The 17,430-nt window shown below is 42.0% G+C and overlaps 1 long non-coding RNA gene across 1 annotated transcript in view; it reads left to right on the top strand.

Moving 5' to 3' along the window:
- LOC131443969 (uncharacterized) overlaps nt 1-17,430 on the top strand; it is a 79,472-nt gene that overhangs the window by 51,837 nt on the left and 10,205 nt on the right. The window contains exons 2-3 of the long non-coding RNA XR_009233686.1: nt 4,800-4,883; nt 13,008-13,124. This is a non-coding gene — a long non-coding RNA (uncharacterized LOC131443969). The remainder of the gene's footprint in view (nt 1-4,799; nt 4,884-13,007; nt 13,125-17,430) is intronic.

Raw genomic sequence — 17,430 nt, 5'->3', positions numbered from 1 at the left:
GCTGCTGCTGCTGCTAATAAAACCTTCCTCCTCCTCCTCCTCGACCCTCCACACCTAACAAGCTCTGTCTGAGAGAGAGAGTTATAGGCCCTGTGTGTGTGTGTGTGTGAGGGAAAGTGTGTGTTGCAGGGGGTCAGCAGAGCAAACACAGTCCCGAGGGGGCCCTTCTATCCTCTCTTCTCCTGCTCTAACCGACCTAAATCCTCTTTTAATGAATATGAGGTCAAGCTATGGGAAATCCATCACAATAAAAGCAGCCATGGAGGTTCTCAGTGACTGTGAGGAGGTTCTCAGCCTCTGTGGAGAGGTTTTCAGTGTCTGTGGAGAGGTTTTCAGTGTCTGTGGAGAGGTTCTCAGCCTCTGTGAGGAGGTTCTCAGCCTCTGTGGAGAGGTTCTCAGCCTCTGTGAGGAGGTTCTCAGTGTCTGTGAGGAGTTTCTCAGCCTCTGTGAGGAGGTTCTCAGTGTCTGTGAGGAGGTTCTCAGCCTCTGTGAGGAGGTTCTCAGTGTCTGTGGAGAGGTTCTCAGCCTCTGTGAGGAGGTTCTCAGTGTCTGTGAGGAGGTTCTCAGTGTCTGTGGAGAGGTTCTCAGCCTCTGTGAGGAGGTTCTCAGTGTCTGTGAGGAGGTTCTCAGCCTCTGTGAGGAGGTTCTCAGTGTCTGTGGAGAGGTTCTCAGCCTCTGTGAGGAGGTTCTCAGCCTCTGTGAGGAGGTTCTCAGTGTCTGTGAGGAGGTTCTCAGTGTCTGTGGAGAGGTTCTCAGCCTCTGTGAGGAGGTTCTCAGTGTCTGTGAGGAGGTTCTCAGTGTCTGTGAGGAGGTTCTCAGCCTCTGTGAGGAGGTTCTCAGTGTCTGTGGAGAGGTTCTCAGCCTCTGTGAGGAGGTTCTCAGTGTCTGTGAGGAGGTTCTCAGTGTCTGTGGAGAGGTTCTCAGCCTCTGTGAGGAGGTTCTCAGTGTCTGTGAGGAGGTTCTCAGCCTCTGTGAGAAGGTTCTCAGTGTCTGTGGAGAGGCCTCTGTGAGGAGGTTCTCAGTGTCTGTGAGGAGGTTCTCAGTGTCTGTGGAGAGGTTCTCAGCCTCTGTGAGGAGGTTCTCAGCCTCTGTGAGGAGGTTCTCAGTGTCTGTGAGGAGGTTCTCAGCCTCTGTGAGGAGGTTCTCAGTGTCTGTGGAGAGGTTCTCAGCCTCTGTGAGGAGGTTCTCAGCCTCTGTGAGGAGGTTCTCAGTGTCTGTGAGGAGGTTCTCAGCCTCTGTGGAGAGGTTCTCAGCCTCTGTGAGGAGGTTCTCAGCCTCTGTGAGGAGGTTCTCAGTGTCTGTGAGGAGGTTCTCAGCCTCTGTGAGGAGGTTCTCAGTGTCTGTGGAGAGGTTCTCAGCCTCTGTGAGGAGGTTCTCAGCCTCTGTGGAGAGCTGCTGGTCTACTGCTGCCTCGTGTGGTCACTTTGTGTCACTTACACAAAGTGAAATGCATGATTTTTGTCAATACAAATCTTTTGACCTCAGTGATGGAGGCAGCAGTGGATCAACAACTCTCGTGTGTGTGATGTTAAAATCAGTGACCTTCTCTGGGCTTTGGTGTGGGAGAGTGAGTGGTTTACACACTTGAGTTTCCTGTCTGACATTGAGATAAAGACGCGAGTGTGACGTAATTATCGTAGATTTTATTCCTCAAGTCTTTAGTTCAGTAGCTAAAATCAGTGTTTGATGGTGAAAATCTAGTCAAACTGTTTTAATCAGGTTCTGTGAGTTATTTGACCAGCATTCATTCAGGTGAGCTCACTGAGCCAAGATGGCTGCAGCACGTTTGCAGTGCAGACTCCAGGACAATAAAAAGCCTGGCTCTATAAAACAGATGAACACAAATGGCCCTGACCACAGCGGCTGTAATACCTGTCAATAATGGAGCTGGAGCCGTTAATAGAGCATTATGGGAGCCCAGGGAGCGACGCTGACAGGTGATTTATGTCGTCTGTGACGACTTGGGTCCTGCGACCAAACCCTGACAAAGGAAGAGCCAGATTGGAACAAGCAGGATGATGAATAGACTACACGATCCAGAGACCCGTCTCATTAGAGGCAGGAAAAGAGAGACGGAGCTCTCGCCATTTAGCTAATGTAGCGAGTCATTGTGTGTGTGTGTGTGAGCAGCAGCAGCTCCTCGCTCCTCGCTCCTCGCTCCTCGCTCCTGCTGCTGTAGCAGGTTGGAAATTAATGACACACTAAATATATGGCGAGGGAGCTTGACCCCGCATAATGGCGACATATAGGATTAACCTTGGCTGTCACTTGGGGCCATTGTTAGCCCACATGCTGCTGTAAGTAAACGGGAGGAGGAGGAGGAGGAGGAGGAGGAGGAGGAGGAAGAGGGTGTGCAAAGAAAGAAAAGGATTTCTTTCCCTCGCTGCATCACAGCGTAAAGCTCTGCATTTAGGATTAGAGGGATTCAAAGTTTGGTAAATATCTGTGCAGGAAGGACAAAGGGAACACGGTGAATCTCAAACAGAGAGGAGGAGGAGGAGGAGGAGGAGGCGGAGAAATCAATCAGTAATGTGTGGATGGAAAACACCTGAAAACCACTCACTCTCCCACACCAAAGCCCAGAGAAGATCAGTGATTTTAACATCACACACACACACACACACAGGAGCTGTTGATCCACTGCTGCCTCCATCACTGACGTCTAATGTTTTGCATTTAATGTATTTCATTCAGATTTAAATCAGTGACACAGAGTGACCACACGAGGCAGCAGAAGACCAGCAGCTCCTGTGTGTGATGTTAAAATCACTGCTTTTCTCTCTGGACTTTGGTGTGTGAGAGTGAGTGGTTTACAAACTTCAGTTCACTTCAGTTCTCATGTTTTCATGTCTCAAGGGGCGTGGTGTATTATTTTCCGCACTTTAATTCACATTTTCTTCATAATCTCAGTGTTTTGAGTCTTTGATGTTGAACAGATTTAACCTCGGACTCCTCGTGACTTTTTAATGATTGATTCCCAGGAGTTAAAACCCTGAGAAACATAATCTGTCTTTTTATTCTCGTCTCATGAGAAAGTCGACCTCTGTGTCGTCCACATCTGCGGCCCGGTCCCTCATGTCTGATCAGAAGAGACGGGATGTGACCTCATCTGTGACCTGAGGAAGTTCTTCAAAAGAAAAACCTTAGTTCATCTCAGGGAAGAAGAAGAAGAAGAAGAAGAAGAAGAAGACGAAGAAGAAGACAATCCTGTTTTTTTTAAATGCTCAGGTGCAGCTCATCGCCGTCCCTCTGCGCTGGGCTCGGTTTGTCCGGGTCACGCACGGCTGTGCGGGACAAAGACAGAGGGACGAGGCCGGGGGAGACCGGGGGAGACAAACACGAGGGAGACGAGAGGCTGGACCTGTCAGTGTCTGCTCTTCAGCCAAGTGAACACACAACCACAGTCTGTTCACACATGTTCACACCAGCTGCTCCACCGTACCTGTTCCAGAGGCAGCGGTGCCCTGGACACGCCCACAGACTCACCCCAGGAGGCAGGGAGGGAGGGGGAGATGGGGGGGGGGGGGGGGGGGGTAGTTCAGCTGCTGAGGATCTGAGAACACATTTGTCTCTTCTGAAGAGGAAGAGCATTTCAATAATCCTTATTTTCTACATTAATCCATGACTTTGTTTGCACCCAAAAATGTGCGGAAATGTTCCAAACCTGAAAATAACAAGAAACCAGAAAAGATTCACATTTAAGAAGCTGAAAACTCACTGAGCGTGTTTGAGTTACTTTAATAAACATGTAGTAATCAATTATTCTATTCATATTTACCACCCCAGTCTGATTTAAATGTGGTCAAATGAACAAAATGTTGTATTTGTTTAGTAAAAGTCTGTTTCTATGCAGATGATAAATGGTGAGGTTTCGCTGACCAAAAAAAACCAACAACTGAATATTCACATTTAAGAAGCTGAGAAATCACAGAAACTTCTTTTAATTAATAAGAAAAAACACTCAAGCTGATTCATCGACGACTAGTTTGGTCTGAAAACGCTGAGAAACCATGTTCTCTCCACAAACCACAGTAAAAGAAAAGAAATGATTTGTTATTTTATAATGAAATGAAATGACTAACACATTACTAACAGGGTTTTCACTCACTAAATGGCTGAAATTGTACAATTAAACACAACATTGTTGGCTGAATATACAACCAAAGTCTTCATTTGGTGAATTTCTTTTCTTTTCTTTTTGATTTGATCAACATTTTGGACCAAATAAGTGAACGTGTGAATGTGATTTGTCTGGTTTTAATGACAGAAGCAGCAGCAGAGAATTCAAACATCAGTGAAGGTACAGAAATAAAAATGACAATAAAGGAGTGAATTTCCAGAGGAATGAATGAATGAATGAACAGCTGACCCTCGGCCCGGGCCCCTCCCCCCTCGGCCCCTCCCCCTCCTCCTGTGGGCGCCACAGATGTGCGTGTGCGGCGGGTGATAAACGCCACGACAACTGAAGCGTCACGACAGCGAGCGAGAGAGAGAGAGAGACACAGAGAGAGAGAGAGAGAGAGAGAGAGAGAGAGAGAGAGCGAGAGAGAGAGTGAGAGAGAGAGAGAGCGAGAGAGAGAGAGAGAGAGAGCGAGAGAGAGAGACAGAGAGAGAGACAGCGAGCGAGAGAGAGAACGAGAGAGAGAGCGAGAGAGAGAGCGAGAGAGAGAGCGAGAGAGAGAGAGAGCGAGAGAGCGCGAGAGCGAGAGAGAGAGAGAGCGGCCATATTAAAGCAGCTGAATGGCTGAATTTGCATGTTGTAATTACTGTGTGTGATACTGAGCTCTTTGTGTCCACAGCACCAGGGTCCATGTCCACAAGTGATCCATGAATAAAGACACGGACGGACGGAGACACAGAGACAGCCTGAGGACGAGGACGAGGTAAAGGTGCAGCCACGTAAACACAAAGACGCCACAACTATGTACGATTGTGATAAATATCACGGTGAGTTCAGTTCACCAGCGCACACGTACAGTCCTGGTGATTTACTCTGCAGCGCCACCAGGGGGAGCTGCATCTTTTACATTTAGAACAAACTTATTCATTATTAAGATTCTTTTTTTCACCACAAAAAAGTGTGTTTGTTATAAAACTTTATGATTTCATAACATACGTTTTTTTGTAACGTAGGTCATTTCTTTAATGCTAGTGATGTTGACTTTATAACACAACTTATTGTTTAACGATATGTTTTTGTAACAACAACATTTTGTGTTAAAAAACGTAAATGTTTCCTAAATTTAGTGACAACATTTTGTGGCATTTTCAAATGAATTTATTGAATAATCTAAGTAACTTTTTTGTGACTTAACTACATTTTTAAAATCTTTGATAAACCACAAATTGTATTTATTTATTTTTTTCTTAAACAATTACATTTTTTGGTCACGTAATAATATTTATTTAGACTTTGCAGCATTTGTAACACTTTTCAGTGCCTTGTTTTTATAGCGTTACACGTGAGAGACATGGTTTCCTCAGTTTCTAACCAAATAAAGTTAGATTATGGAGAGATAAAAACCATATGAAATCATATTTTGACATCATGATGATTTCCAGTGATAGTGGTCGGGCTGATCGTGACAGGACATGTCCACATCGTCCCGTCTGTCTCCTCGTGGACGCAGTAATGACACGGTGACGCTGATGTAAATCTCCACAGATGAGACGTGTCTGGATGTGAGGAAAAGCTGCTTTTCTGTTTCTTCCTCACAAATAGACTCGCTGCGTCTCGTCCTCACAGGAAGCTCAAACCCTCAGTCTGACGCTTTTATGGATGTTACCTTTTTAGCAACCTTGTCCAGAGTCTCTGTGTGTGTGTGTGTGCGTGTGTGTGTGTCTTATTGGATGAAATACTGTAGATCCAGAAACACGACTCCTCCAAACATCTGGATCCCTCTTCTTCAGCCGTGATTTAAGACAAAAGAGTCAAACAATCGTGTAAATAAAAACCTCAAGGCTTCACGTTGTTTTTCCCTGGAAAGACATCTGTCTATAAAAGACCTCAAATATGAATTACACCACATTACTCTGAGGGAAACGCTGTGACCGCGTAACCCCAACTCTCTTCTTCTAATATCACACGTGTCAGTCAGAGATGGAGAAGCGGCTCAGGATGTAAACAGACATCCCAGCTGATCCAGAACACGCTCGTCATGTCGGAGGATTAGAGCGAGCAGGTGACAGTGTTGATCATCCATGCATCGGATCTTATTTCCTGCTCACACACACACACAGATTGTATTTGCTACTTTAATACATACATTACAACCACATCTACAGTATCTTAAGAACGAGTTCACGTCGTTATTTCACTGTTAGACGACCTTTTCTGACTGGAAAATCAAGTTTCTCTACTTTTCTGTCTCCCACACCAAAGTCCACAGAGAAAATCAGTGATTTTAACATCACACACACACACACACACAGGAGTTGTTGATCCACTCCATCACTAAATTCTAATGTCTTATTTTGTAAAATTCGGCATTTGAAATCTTTAATTCTGATTAACATCAGTGACACAAAGTGACCACACGAGGCAGCAGTAGACCAGCAGCTCCTGTGTGCTGTGATGTTAAAATCACTGATTTTCTCTCTGGGCTTTGGTGTGGGAGAGTGAGTGGTTTACAAACGTCAGTTTCCTGTTGTCTCACAGTGAGATAAAGACGTGATCATGTGACGTAGACATCGTAGACTCAAACTGACGCAGACTGTATCACGTGAGCGTGTTGTTCCGCGGGTAAAAACCTCCCCCGTCTCTGGTTCTGACAATAATTTACAACCACGCTTTTAAAAAAAGAAAAAAAAACCTGAACTGTCCCTTTTATAAATTTGAGTTCAGATACAGGACTTAACTCCACCCGCCTGGCACACACAGCAAGGTTAAACAAACAACAATTTGCTCATGCGTGTGCAGGCTAATAAGGATTTGCACCAGTGACGACCCGCGCTGCTCAATATCTCTCTGTGTGTGTGTGTGTGTGTGTGTGTGTGTGTGTGTGTGTGTGTGTGCAGCTACAGCATGTCAGCACGGCCGCTCCATCTCCTGCGGCGTCGCTGCGAAGCTGACAACTGGATAATAGCTTTTTACTTTTCCAGAGCAGGGCTCCGGAGAGAACTAATATGATTATAAATCATTATTCAAATAGAAAGGTGAGGCACAGCCACAGCGGCGGAGACGCGGTGGCCACGGCGGCGGCGGCGGTGGTGCGGCGCGGCGCTCAGGATCGTAAGAGAGCATGATAATAGCATCATTACCTTTTATTTATAATTCAGATTTTTTTTTTGCAAACGTGGCAAACTGGAGCTCATGCAGGAGCTGACAGAGGATTATTGTCTTCACACGACGAAGGAGTCGTGTTTTAGAAGGATTTTATCACACGTTCTGATACAAATATCACTCAGAATAAAGAGTTTTAGGTTCTGCAACTCACAATGATTCATGTGGGGATTATTAGAGATGTTGTTTTCTTTGATAACAGGGTTTTTACCTTTGCTCGTTACCTCGTTAGTTCCCCAGGGATCCATCCTTGGCCCACTCACATTTACGTTTGGGCTGAAATGAACCATTATTTTCATAATCTATTAATCTGTTGATTATTTTCTTGGTTAATCCAGTTTTATGGAGCAAATAAATCAGAAAATATTCACATTTAAGAAGCTGAAAAATCACAGAAACAAAGATGCTTTGGTAACAATGTTTTTACCTTTGCTTGTTACTTTCGGAGTTCCCCAGGGATCCATCCTTGGCCCAATACCATTTACATTAGGGCTGCAACTAAACAATTATTTTCATAATCCAGTGCTTATTTTGTCCAAATGTATCATTTCTAATGATTTCTTTGTTCTATGGACCCAAGAAATCAGACAATATTCACATTAAAAAAAACACTTGAATTCATCAATCAATTATCAAAATAGTTGATGACTAACTTAACTTAATTGATTAATAAATGAGTAGTTGTTTCAGTTCTAGTGTTTTTCTATCTGTTAATATTTCACATAGGTCGCCACATCGTCAGCATACAGTCTGAGTGATTTATGTTTTCTTATTTAAGATTCTTGTTTTTTTACGGAAAAATGTTTATGTTACATATTCTGAAACATGTTTTTAGTTACTTGAGTAGACATTTCTGTGTCTGTTTGTTTTATTGTGTAAACCACTCACTCTCCCACACCAAAGTCCATAGAGAAAATCATTGATTTTAATGTCACACACACACACACACACACACAGGAGTTGTTGATCCACTGCTGCCTCCATCACTAAGTTCAAATGTCTTATTTTTATGAATTCGGCATTTAAAGTATTTCATTTAGACTTAACTCAGTGACACAAAGTGACCACACGAGGCAGCAGCAGACCAGCAGCTCCTGTGTCCCCATGAGCTAAAATCAGTGATTTTCTCTATGGGCTTTGGTGTGGGAGAGTGAGTGGTTTACAAACTTCGGTTTCCTGTTGGAAAAGTCTGTCTAAACTTAAATTGACGTATATTTTATGAGCGGAGCATAAAATAAAAAGAGCAGTTCATTTTATGAACTGTCCCTTTAACAGTTAGAAGGACTGCTCTTCACTGTGTCTTTGTTCTCTAGAACATTCCTGCTCAGATCGCTGTGAGATAAGTGGACCTGAACAGCTGAACTGTATCTCTGTAAATCAAAGTCAGACTTTGACTCGTCGTCTGTGTCACACTCACTTTTGATTTTTCCTCTGACAGGAACTCTTTTTTTTTTTCTTTCTTTCTTTCTTCACATTTATCTGATGCAAACAAAGAGGATTGAGCCATGATACCTGGATATTTGTCTATTTATCCTGACACAGGTTGTTTCTCTGGACTCATTTACATTTACTCTCTATGATCTCTGTTACGTCATCTTTAAATCAACTTATTTTCAGAATAAAAACTACCAAACAAGACGCAAGCTTTTGTCTTGTTGTTTTCACAGAAATAAATTGAATTTAAATGATCTTTTGTTTAACAACAACTCCACATCTGTGAAGTTTAAGGTGATTTGACAGTTTCTAATAACTAAAGATAACAAAGTCCCGACAAACACCAAAGACCCAAAGAGCTTGTTTTTAGTGAATGACGCGTCGTAGAATTCACGATTCTGCGAGTTTTTCCAGCTCGAGCTGAAGATCTTTGACTGTGTTTTGGTCTGCAGTGATGTTTAAAGACGTCAGCGCGGTGATAAAAACACGCCGGGTCTCGACCTTGTGGCTCATGAAAGAGGGGGACCGTCATTACTGTGACACCGGACAGGTCGTCCTCTTGACCCCACAGACCCTGGTGTCCAGATAAGACTGACAGATGGGGCCTCACTTCCTTCCCTCGTGTCCTCCGTCCTTCCCTCGTTCGTCAAACAAATCCCATTTTCCTTTCACGAAGAAAAACGACAGAAGAAAAGACGAATGAAACCCGAGTGCTGGGATTCTCCCGCAGCCTCAGCAACACTTCTTCATCTTCCTCCTCCTCCTCCTCCTCCTCCCTCCAGACTTGTGAGACGACTGATGTCTGCCCCACTTTAACTAATTAATGTTTTTCAACTCCAGAGCTTCTTTTCCCGAAGCCGCTGTCGAATCACACCGGAGTTTTTAGTCGCACACAAAAACAGCAAAAAAAAGAAATATTTACACGTTATAACAAAATAATTCACGTTTTGGCCGCAAATCTGTCGTAACTCGACATCTGTAAGTTGTTTGTCTGGTTTCAGCATAAAACTCTGTGTCAAAAGTGCTTTTTTTCCAATGTTTTAGACCAAAATGAAAACATGAACGGGCCAAGGACGGATCCCTGGGGAACTCCTACATTTTAAAAAATGAGAATGTGAAGCATTTCCGTTTTCTGGGCTTGAAAACACTCGGGTAGTTTTTGTTTATTTGGAGTTTAAGAATAAAAAACTCAGTGGAGTGGTGGTTTTAAATATCGTAATAAATTCTGCATCCAACTTCACTGTCACGTGTAGATTTTTTTTAAAAGAATTCAAACGTGCACAACAACTAAAAACTGAATTATTTCTGTACAAACTGCAGCGTTAGACTCAGTTTTTATGTTTATTTGTTTTAGAAAAAGTTAATGGAAGTAAAAGCACGTGATGACTTAATAAAGATAATTAAATACTAGATTTTCTAAAGATGATCTCAAACCTAACTCTTGTGTCTCACAGTCAAGTAGTTTTGGATTCTTTTATTTTGTCAGAGCTGAAACAATGTTTCACAAAACGTTAAAATGATGTAATTAAACCTCATTTTCGTTATATGTACATGTATTATTTATTGCTTAGTTAATTTTTTTCTTATTATTTTGGTTAAAAGAGATTTCTTTTATACGTTTGATATTTTTAAGATTGAAATAAAGTTGACAAACAACGCTGCAAAAATGCTGGGGTTTGCCTTGAAATGACTAATAATGTTCAGAAAATGATTTAAAACTTACTTTTATGCACACAATTTAAAACATATACATGTACATTTCAAGGGAAAAGTTGGAAAAGTTTCTTTAGGGACCCAAAAAACCTCTCCTGTGACCCATCTGTGGGCCTTGACCCTGTCTTTGGGAACCCCTGCTTCAGTACACAACTCAAACACTTTTGTGTTTGAGGACTGTGGTTATCTGTGGACGTTTGGGGGTAAATGAAGAAGGATTTCTGTAAAACTCTCTCACATGTTGTTCTTGTTAAACTCGCGCTGGTAAACGACGTCTTGTTCAAACGTGGAGAAGACGATGATGTTGCCTCAGTGTCAGGATCAGGTAGGTGTGTGTGTGTGTGTGTGTGTGCTGATGTCAAAGCTTCATTAAGTCCACACTGATTGTCAGCAGCTGTCTGAGGACGAGGAGCAGATCCTGAGCTCCAGATAAATATAAAGCCGTAAAGAATCCGTGACGTTTATTTCTTTGCCACAATGTGGCGAGTGATGAACGGTCGGGGAGAAACGTCGTAACCACAGGTAGCAAAACAATCGCCCTGTTATTGAATTATCCTCGTGGAAGACGTTACATTTCTCATAATATTACATTTCTGCAGTCACAAGTGATAAAGAAAATATCGAATTCTTACTCCTCCTGCTCCAAATATCACATGTTTTCCTTTTCAGTGCATTCTGGGTTATTGTTGGCATCACAGCAGTGATCGTCGGGTCAGTGTGAGACAGAAGACTGAGTTATTGTGACGGCTGCTGTAAGAAGACAAAATAAACTGAAAGATTTGTTATTTTAGAATCCGACAAACATCGTAGACTGAGCCAAACGTGCTTTGTTTCCATCTGTGACAGTGTTTTACCTTTGCTTGTTCCTTTAGGAAAAGTAACATTTACTTTAAATTATTTTCATAATATTTCGATCAGTCCAGTGCTTGTTTGGTTGAAAATGTCGATCACACCTGGAAATGATGATTGTTTTCGTCCACAAACATAAAATGATTTCTCAGAAAATATGACAGAAATATTTAAATAGTAAAACAATCCACTCAAACCAATAAACAAAATAGTTTACCATTTCAAAGATGCTTTGTTTCCTTTAATAACAGTGTTTTGCCTTTGCTCATTACTACAGGAGTTCCCCAGGGATCCATTCTTGGCCCTCTAACATTTACATTAGGGCTGAAATTAACCATTATTTTCATAACCTATTAATCTGTTGATTATTTTCCTGATTAATGTTTGTTTAAGAAACACTCAAACCAATAATTGATGATCAAAATAGTTGAAGTTAATTTAAGAAATCGATTCATAATGATTAATCAGTTGAGTGTTGCAGCCCTACTTTTTTTAGTGATAAATTAAACAGTTTGTGTGTTTTCTAATAAATAAAACAAGTTTCTGTGATTTTTCAGCTTCTGAAATGTGAATATTTTCCCTTTTCTTTGCTACATTTTTAAAAAGAAATCATGAAAACTGAATGATTTCATGTTTGTGGACAAAAACACAGACCAAACAAGCACTGAATTAATCAGGAAAATGATCAACACGTTAATCGATTATGTAAACAATGATTAGTTGCAGCCCTAATGTAAATGTTATCGGGCCAAGGATGGATCCCTGGGGAACGCCTGAAGTAACGAGCAAAGGTAAAACAATGTTGGTCTGATTATAAAATAACAAATCTCTCAAGCGTTTGACAGGAGTTTATTTTGTCTTCTTACAGCAGCCTTCACAGAGACATGATCACTGCTAGCATCGCACTGTCACGCCAACAATAACCCACAATGCAGTGGGGTCCCTGCACTGAAGAAGAGGGTAAAACATGTGATTAAATGACTCGTGGCTGTAACGTGAGCCTGTTTCCCATCACAGTGCGGTCAGCTGTGTTCAGGCGCGCAGGGACACGAGAGGACACGAGAGGACACGAGAGGACGAACGTCCATGTTGATTTAATAAAAAAATCACACTTCACCTCCGTCCTCTGCTCGACTCCCGATCCGCGACGCTGGATTGATCCTGACCCGGGTTTGACTTCCAAAGCCAATAAACACGGAACACATGCTGATGAAGGCGAAGCCAAACTGTTACTTTTGGCTCCTCGTCTTCGTCTTTGATGTGATTAGCTGAACCTTGGCTGATAGACTAAATATATATATATAAGATATAATATAATATATACAGACATCTGCTACTCACTCTGTCTTTTTTTTATGTTATTTCTTTACATTTAAACGCGGCTCGCGGTGGCTTAATGAAAGTCGTCTGTGACTTTTCTTGAAATTGGTTTTCTTGTCTTCATTAAAAAGAGAAAACGCCGCCTCGTCCTCGTGGACTTTCACTGACCCGGCGACAGACGGACAGACGGACGCGGAGAGCGTCAAACCCACGACGTCTGAGGATCTCCGCTCTCTTATCACGGATCATTCCACGCTGTCAGAGCCTGGTTATTGGGAGGATCAGTGACGCTCGGGTTGGGTTTCAGGCTCTGCTGCAGCTCCTGCTGGGCACCGCTCATATCTGAAGACCAGAAGGGGGAAAAGCCACAAGACTGATTTAGCTGTAATCTAATCCCGTGTCTTTATAGGAGCCAGATCTGATGCATGGAGCTGCAAAATCAGACTCAGAGATGGAGGAGGAGGAGGAGGAGGAGGGAGAAGAAGAGGAGACGACAGGAGACGTCAGGACATGAGATTGTGACAAGGTGAGTCGAAAACTACAACACAAACTTTAAACCCTGATCGCTGCCTAAAAACACACAAGAAAAACAACTTTAATGAGTAAAAAAAAAAAAAAGGCTGGGGCTCTTATTTTGAAAGCCCGGTTGAGTGAAGGCCCGAGCCACGAATGGCTCTGCGCTCGTTTTTGAGGTTGAAACTCGGCACGGAGGTCAGGTTTGGCGAAAATGCGATATTGGCATTGTCGACCCGTGCCTTGCTCAAGGGCTCTAAAGATTGAGTTGCATCGAATTTCACAAGACTTGGCGGGAAATTATCGCAAACCAAGAGGAACAAAACAGTTCGTTGGGACGATGGTGTCAACTCAACAGGAAGTCAGCCATTTGGAGTTTTGCCATCCATTTTGGCCTTTTGCAGCCTCTGTAAATGAAACTGAACCTCTGAACGTGTTTGCCTTACCGACGTAAAAAAAAAACACCGCAATTTGTTTTGTTTTGGTGAATTCCGACCGATCGCCACGAAACAGGAAGTGCCCTATGACTCGCTGCGTTCCACCCAAACTTGGTGTGAAGATGTTAAAGCACCTGACGAACAAAAAAGTCGACCGTAACCATGGTCTCAACTCAACAGGACAGGATTTTGTTGTCCATTTTGGCGATTTGCGCCCGACGTAAATGAGCGAGACATCACAGGAGAAAGGGCCCGATCATGGCTGCCTGCACTCCTAGTTATTATCATTATTTTATGATATTAACTACTAAAACAAAAGATAATATAAACACATGTATTTTAATTGATAAGAATAACTATTAAAATCAAAGATAACATTACATTTTTGTATTATTTCATAGGACTACTGACTAAACACATGATATATATTTAATATTTTTTATTTAAAATCCCAGAACCTGTCGTTAACTGTCGCACATCACACTTTAGTCAAGATTATATTCTTCCTCTTTTTGTATTTCTGTTGTTTAGTTCAGTTTGTGTTATTTTGTGTTGGGAGAGTTTCGGGTCATGAAGGTCGTGTTCAGACGACGATCACGACACTGACCACAGATGATGTCATGATGATGTCATGTTGTCACATGACGGTGGCTCGTATCGGGGCCACGCGTGATGACACACTGTACGAGCGAGCGACGCAGGCCGCTGCTTTACCCTCAGGCTGGATGGGTCAATTTAGATCAGAGCAGAAATTAATCAGGGAGCCCAGGGAGAGACTTTCAATTAAAGAAAGCGTCTCTTCAGACGAGTGGATCTTTGTCAACTTTTAGAAGATCGTTTATTAATATCACGTCTGGTCTTATGTCTCTTTATTTAAGAGGGAAAATGACCTCAAAGCTTTGAGAGAAACAAAAGTATGACCATAACCAGAAAATATTCACACACAAGAAGCTGAAAAATGACAGAAAGTAGAAAATATTCACATTTAGGAAGTTGAAAAATGACAGAAAGTAGAAAATATTCACATTTAGGAAGTTGAAAAATGACAGAAAGTAGAAAATATTCACATTTAAGAAGCTGAAAAATGACAGAAACTAGAAAATACACAAACTACACAAATACACAAACTTATTATTTATATATTATATTATTAGTAATAAATTAAACAGACTGAGTGTTTTTCTAATAAATAAAAAACAGTTTCTGTGAATTCAAAGAAATCATTCAAACTGAATCATTTTATGTTTGTGGACAAAAACACAGACCAAACAAGCACTGATTAATAGATTATGAATATAATGGTTAATTTCAGCCCTAATGTTAATGTTATTGGGCCAAGAATGGATCCCTGGGGAACTCCTAAAGTAATGAGCAGAGGTAATTTGTTATTTGTTATTGAAGAAAACAAAGCATGTTTGGCTCAGTATATGATGTTAGTCTGATTATAAAATAACAAATCTTCACAAGTTTGTTTTTACGCTGACAGGAGTTTATTTTCTCTTGAGTCTTCTGGGTTCTCACAGAAACATGAGAATTGGTGAGAAACAACAGTTTATGTGATTTTTCAGCTTCTTCCATGTTATTATTTTCTGCTTTCTTTCCTCCTTAAAACAGAGAAATTGTTAAAACTGAATCATTTTGGTTTTTGGACAAAAACAAGACGACTCAAAACTGAAGTTTGTAAACCACTCACTCTCCCACACCAAAGCCCACAGAGAAAACCAGTGATTTTAACATCACACACACACACACACACACACTGCTGCCTACATCACTAAGTTCTGATTTTGTAAAATTCAGCTTTTAAAATCCTTCTTTTTGATTTACTTCAGTGACACAAAGTGACCACACGAGGCAGCAGCAGACCAGCAGCTCCTGTGTCCTCGCGAGTTAAAATCCCTGATTTTCTCTATGGGCTTTGGTGTGGGAGAGTGAGTGGTTTACAAACGTCTGTCTAACAGTGAGATAAAGACGTGAACATCGTAGACTTGAGCTGAGGTGATTCTTGTGTTTAGAGGCTAAACTGAGTTTTCCCTGCGTGTCACTGCTGGCTGAGAGAGAGAGACACACACACACAGAGAGAGACACGCATTTAAACTTCAAAAACAAAACCTGACGTATCCACCAACATTAAATATTCCCTCGTTCCTGCGTGTGAGCCACTGCATTCCTCTGTGGCGTTTTATGAACGTCTGCATCTGAGCACAATAAACGGTGCATCCTGAGCAGAAACCACAACACAGACCAAAGACTTCACTGAGAGAGGGAGAGACAGACAGACAGACAGACACACACAGAGAGAGAGAGAGACAAGTCTGCTGCTGCTGCTGAGGAGACTTATTCCAAATGCAGATGTCAGTGCAGGCTTTGTGTTGATCTGATCTGACACCTAACATGGCAGATCCATCTGAGCAGAGCATGGCACCAGACAGGAAATGAAAATGACTTTACTTTCTTCTTCTTCTTCTTCTTCTTCTTCTTCTTCTTCTTCTTCTTCTTCTTCTTCTCCTCTCACAGTCGCTCTGTGCAGCGCTGCATGGTTTTGATTTCACCAGATGAGAAAAAAAAAATGCTTGTGGTTTTCAGGGCGGAGTTATAGAGGTCAGCGTCAGGTCATGGTGCACGCACACACACACACACACACACACACACACGCGCACACGCTGTGGCTGTTTGTTTTTGTGTGTCTTTATAAAGTGAACTCTATGAACATCTGTGAGGTTAAAAGGTCACGGTTCATCCACAGAGTTCACACGTTAGATGAAGAAATCAGGGCGGGACTCGTGCTGGGTCGCCACAAAATGGCCGCCGCGATGAAACATGTCATTATCTGGATGTCGTGGCTTTCTGAGCGGATTAAAGCTGCAATAAGTGAGTTTGTTTCAGGACATGAAATGAATTTAAAATGATGACGTCAAACAAAGAAGCTGAAATCACACCCTGAAAATGCTCAGAATGACTAAATCATTATTTTCCTGATTCATGCAATTATTAAAACTATACTTGGTTTTATAAACATCACAAAACACATTACATGAGCAAAAAAGCTCAAAGATATGATTTATGTTATTTTTATGATGAGGAACGAGTGAGTCATGTTACGGAAACATGTTACGAATAATGAGGAACGAGTGAGTCGTGTTACGGAAACATGTTACGAATAATGAGGAACGAGTGAGTCGTGTTACGGAAACATGTTACGAATAATGAGGAACGAGTGAGTCGTGTTACGGAAACATGTTACGAATAATGAGGAACGAGTGAGTCGTGTTACGGAAACATGTTACGAATAATGAGGAACGAGTGAGTCGTGTTACGGAAACATGTTACGAATAATGAGGAACGAGTGAGTCGTGTTACGGAAACATGTTACGAATAATGAGGAACGAGTGAGTCGTGTTACGGAAACATGTTACGAATAATGAGGAACGAGTGAGTCGTGTTACGGAAACATGTTACGAATAATGAGGAACGAGTGAGTCGTGTTACGGAAACATGTTACGAATAATGAGGAACGAGTGAGTCGTGTTACGGAAACATGTTACGAATAATGAGGAACGAGTGAGTCGTGTTACGGAAACATGTTACGAATAATGAGGAACGAGTGAGTCGTGTTACGGAAACATGTTACGAATAATGAGGAACGAGTGAGTCGTGTTACGGAAACATGTTACGAATAATGAGGAACGAGTGAGTCGTGTTACGGAAACATGTTACGAATAATGAGGAACGAGTGAGTCGTGTTACGGAAACATGTTACGAATAATGAGGAACGAGTGAGTCGTGTTACGGAAACATGTTACGAATAATGAGGAACGAGTGAGTCGTGATACGGGAACATGTTACGAATAATGAGGAACGAGTGAGTCATGTTACGGAAAC

Source organism: Solea solea, chromosome 2, assembly GCF_958295425.1.
Source record: "Solea solea chromosome 2, fSolSol10.1, whole genome shotgun sequence".
In the NCBI taxonomy this organism is placed as follows: domain Eukaryota; kingdom Metazoa; phylum Chordata; class Actinopteri; order Pleuronectiformes; family Soleidae; genus Solea; species Solea solea.
This window is presented reverse-complemented; position numbering and strand designations above follow the sequence as displayed.